The sequence below is a fragment of the Rhinatrema bivittatum genome, chromosome 6 (assembly GCF_901001135.1).
Source record: "Rhinatrema bivittatum chromosome 6, aRhiBiv1.1, whole genome shotgun sequence".
Classification (NCBI taxonomy): Eukaryota; Metazoa; Chordata; class Amphibia; order Gymnophiona; family Rhinatrematidae; genus Rhinatrema; species Rhinatrema bivittatum.
The window spans coordinates 334,403,057-334,408,196 of NC_042620.1; the positions used below are offsets into that span (position 1 = coordinate 334,403,057).

At 45.9% G+C, this 5,140-nt stretch overlaps 1 long non-coding RNA gene across 1 annotated transcript; it reads right to left on the reverse strand.

Moving 5' to 3' along the window:
- Nucleotides 1-1,744: 1,744 nt before the first annotated feature.
- On the reverse strand, nt 1,745-2,267 carry LOC115093314. The gene is made up of 3 exons (XR_003857284.1): nt 2,241-2,267; nt 1,935-2,006; nt 1,745-1,782 (listed from the first exon to the last, which is right to left on the reverse strand). It is a non-coding gene; the product is annotated as an uncharacterized LOC115093314 (long non-coding RNA).
- Between the last annotated feature and the right edge of the window lie 2,873 nt (nt 2,268-5,140).

Here is a 5,140-nt window from a genome sequence, read left to right on the forward strand (position 1 = left end):
AGTTAGTGCCTAAATCAAAACCATCTCCAGTTGTGTCATGAGTTACTTAACCTCCCTGTGGTCAGTAAAAGGTTTCTCTGGCCGAGATTTAATTATTTCTCCCTGCGGAGCAGATACATGTTAAGTTGAATTTTCAAGTTGCATTAATAAAAAACAGCATTTACGTGTGTAAATAAATAGCATATACTTCTTTATATACTTAGTACAACATGAGTAAATCTACACGTGTGAAAAAAAGGGATGGTCTAGGTGTTCCCAAGTGGAGGCCAACATTTATGTATGTTAGTTGCTATTTTATAAGAGATTTACTGTATGTGTAGATTTGGCAGCTTTATATTTACTCTCGCTCTTTATCTGGAGTAAGTGATAGTATAAGAAGTCTTAACAGTCAAATCATGACTATGTCGTGGTCTGGGAGAAATGGGGGAAGCTGAGGCTGATCTTGATGAGTTGCAGATGGACTGGAGTGGAAACTGAAAGACTAATTGATAACACTGGTAATTTTATTGCTGTGTGCATGTTAGAAAATCTGTTGACTATAAATCCCAATTTATAATAATTTTAATAATTCAGTCCACTAATATTTCTCAAATTTAAAACATTTTATTAACTACAAAACTATAAACGAAATTAAATAACACTGTTATAAAAATATAACTTTACAATGACAACATACCAAAAAAAAAATTATGTGTTAGCACCCAGTACTCAAGGATGTGGAGAGGAGAATGGCAACCCGAGAGGAGGATCCTGCTCTGGAGCAGAGGGCAGTGGCATCTCCTCCTCATGAGGCATCTCATGAGGATGAGATACCTGTGCCCTCCGCTCCTGAAAGGCCTCCTCCATGGCTGACAGCCTCCTCTGCACATCCTTGACATCTGCCCTGATGCTGTTTACTCCCTGCAGGATCTCCTTCAGTATGCCAAACTGCGCATGTGCAGTGCATACGCAGCTTGGAGGAGATCCTGCAGGGAGTAAAGCAGCAGTGCTGGTGCTGGTGCTGCTGGGCCCGGCTGTGGCTGCCTCCATCCTTTGGGCACTGGCAGTGGCACTGGTGGCTGTGGCTGCCTCTTCTTGCCCTGTAAAGAAATGTAAAAAAATCTACATAAGATATAGAACAGGGGTGGGCAGTTATGGTCCTCGAGGGCCACAAACCAGTATTGTACACACCAGCAAGTTTATAATATTAAAATACATTCAACCCCTTAGTTTACTAAATTGCAGGGTTTTGGAAAAATGAGTTTATAGTCTACAACCTCGGAGAGGGAGAGTGGAGGGATATCATTCTAGATAATTAGAGATAATATTATATAAATATATAACATAACATACATCTATCCCACCCTATATAACTGACTGATCACAAACAATAATTTTGATTTTCTGCCTCAGACAGATACTAGACAAACTACTACTACTAGTACTACAACATACGTACTGGCCCTGTGGCCCAAAATACAAGCCATTAAGCCCGTACACACGTGCTACATTAAAAAAAAATGTTTTTCAGTTCATTTTTTAACATGACACTCTTCTACAGTTCTTCTTCCTCACTCATCCTCTTTCTCCCACTGCCTCCCTCCCCTCTCACAGTGACTAATACCCCCTTCCCTCAGTCTCACATTTATCCCCCATTCACATTTGCAGCATGTTGGTCAATGGTCAGGGCTCAATTATCTAATAATATAATACCTGGCCCACCAGTGACGGTTCCCTCCGTCCTCCTCTGCTGACAGCCACTGGGCCCAGGAAGCCCTGCCTCGTCCCTGCTGGTGTGTGGTTCTGTACGAAGACACAGATCAAATTTCAGAGAACAACAGTTTAAAATTAAAAAAAAAGGAATTGGAACTGACACAAACAATATTAAACACAAATTCCATTACAATTAATTGAATAATATTTGTGTACTTGTGGAGTATTCTCAAACAACCTACCAGGCGAAGGACGCGCTAAAGTCAGGCGGACCTCCTCAAGCCAATCACCCTCGTGAAGTCTCAGATGCCGACCTGAGAATTAGAGGTAGAAAGGAAATAGAATAACATTAATTGATTAATAAATTAATTACAAACACAACATGCCCTACTAGGTTATTTTTTTATGCAATATATAAAATTTAGTAATAAAAAAATACTTAGCTATCTTTTAATGTGGCATTCAAAATTCCCAAATACAAATCCCATCATTTCGAAATGATAAATAAATATAAATAAATATAATACACCACTAACATTATCTCTCACCTTTCTTCTTGAGATCTTCGATCTCACACGGGTAAGAGGCTCTCCGGCAGAACTCCTCCTGGAGAGCCACCCAGGCTGCAGTCTCCCTTTGAAGGTTAGGCCTGCTGCCTGAGGGGGTGTAGAGATGCTCCTCATCCAGGAGGAGTAGCCGGGCTAGGAGGTCCACATCTGCCTGTGTGAACCGTGGCTTCCGGGACCTAGCATCACGATCGGCCTTTGAGGAGGACGGTTGGGCTGACTCCCTATCACGATCCATCTACAATGAGAAAATAAAAAAGAAGATGAAAAAAAGTAAGTTCAGAAGCTCAGAATGCAAAGGGCTGAAGTATCCCACCCTTCACATCCCCCACTGCTGGTATATGGGAGAGAGAAGGGGAAGGGGAGGGGGTGGGGGGAGGTGAAGGGGCAAGCAGCCCCACTCCCTGTGAGGGATGGGAAGGGAGAGACAGCCCCACTCCCTGGGAGGGATGGGAAGGGAGAGACAGCCCCTGAATGCAGGGGCTGTCTCTCCCTTCCCATCCCTCCCTCCCCTCCCCCCCCCCCCACCACTCACCCACACACTATTCACTAGCTGGGACATGGGGGAAGTCAGGAGTGAGGGTCAGGCAGCTCCCCCCTGTCTGTGAAGCCAGCCTCTCACTAGTAATGCAGGGAGGGAGCTGTCTCAGACTTCACCATCCTCCCCCCCCCCCTCACCCACACACCATTCACTAGCTGGGACATGGGGGAAGTCAGGAGTGAGGGTCAGGCAGCTCCCCCCTGTCTGTGAAGCCAGCCTCTCACTAGTAATGCAGGGAGGGAGCTGTCTCAGACTTCACCATCCTCCCCCCCCCCTCACCCACACACCATTCACTAGCTGGGACATGGGGGAAGTCAGGAGTGAGGGTCAGGCAGCTCCCCCCTGTCTGTGAAGCCAGCCTCTCACTAGTAATGCAGGGAGGGAGCTGTCTCAGACTTCACCATCCTCCTCCCCCCCCCCCCTCACCCACACACCATTCACTAGCTGGGACATGGGGGAAGTCAGGAGTGAGGGTCAGGCAGCTCCCCCCTGTCTGTGAAGCCAGCCTCTCACTAGTAATGCAGGGAGGGAGCTGTCTCAGACTTCACCATCCTCCTCCCCCCCCCCCTCACCCACACACCATTCACTAGCTGGGACATGGGGGAAGTCAGGAGTGAGGGTCAGGCAGCTCCCCCCTGTCTGTGAAGCCAGCCTCTCACTAGTAATGCAGGGAGGGAGCTGTCTCAGACTTCACCATCCTCCCCCCCCCCCCCCCTCACCCACACACCATTCACTAGCTGGGACATGGGGGAAGTCAGGAGTGAGGGTCAGGCAGCTCCCCCCTGTCTGTGAAGCCAGCCTCTCACTAGTAATGCAGGGAGGGAGCTGTCTCAGACTTCACCATCCTCCTCCCCCCCCCTCACCCACACACCATTCACTAGCTGGGACATGGGGGAAGTCAGGAGTGAGGGTCAGGCAGCTCCCCCCTGTCTGTGAAGCCAGCCTCTCACTAGTAATGCAGGGAGGGAGCTGTCTCAGACTGGTATCAGGGTTAGGGCACTGTGTGCAGGAAGATCACAACACTCCTGGTATTAATAGGGATAGGGCACTGTAAGAGATGACTGTAGTAGATTGAATAAAGATCTGATGTTTCTGCTCTCCTCACACCAAACAAAAACAACACACAAGCAGAGAAGCCCTTCTTACAAAGCTGAGCTAGTGAGTTAAGTAGGAGGAAAAGTAAACATACTTGTGCCAGTGTGGCTACTTAAAAAATACACTTACCAACAATCAATTACATATATTTGAACTGTGTACAGTTCCAGCCAGGACCACCTTTCTAAAATGCACAGTGATTGGCAAATTCAACATGCACTAGCATTTCAGGTGCCTGCTAACAAAAATAATAAACAAACAAGTTCTAGCCACGTGAGTGCTGATCATTACATTACTTTTTTTGTCAAGCTTCCAACCCTTTCCATTTCACATCCCCCCAACCATTACCTCAGTGTTAGCCTTGGTAACATCAATAGATAAGAGCACAGCCAGCCAATAGGAATACATACATACATATTCATTCCTAATTGTCCTTTACTGACCTGGGAAGTGTGAACACTTTGTTTCATTTTCTGTTGGTGTTCGTTAGTTTCCAGTTCCATTTCCCATCCCCCCAACCATCACCTCAGTGGTAACCTTGGTAACATCAATAGATAAGAGGGCAGCCAGCCAATAGGAACACATATTCATTCCTAACTGACCTTCAGTGACCTGGAAAGTGTTTATTTGTATCATTTTCAGTTAGTGCGCACTAAATCGAGTTAGTGCGCACTAACACGATTTAACAATTTTTAACGATAAATCGTTAGAATTTCTATTGTATCGTGTTCTATAACGATTTAAGACGATATTAACATTATCGGACGATAATTTTAATCGTTGAAAAACGATTCACATCCCTACTAGAGATGGCCACTATGAATACGTAGTCATGCCCTTTCGGCTATGTAATGCTCCTGCAGTCTTTCAGCACCTCATGAATGAGATCTTTAGGGATCTTCTGTACAACTTTGTTGTTGTCTATCTTGATGACATTTTGATATACTCTAAGGACATTGAGAGTCACCGCGAACATGTTCGCATTGTCCTCCAGCAATTGAGAGAGAACCACCTGTACACTAAACTGGAGAAATGTTTGTTTAAAGGCACCCATCTACCTTTCCTAGGATATATAATATCTGACCGTGGGTTTTCAATGGACCCCGAAAAAGTCCAAGGGATCCGCGACTGGCCCCAGCCAGTCAGTCTTCGAGCTTTGCAATGGTTCCTGGGCTTCTCTAACTATTATCAGTTTCATTGCCAACCATGGTTGCCCCCCTCACAGCTATGATTAGGAAAGGGGCCA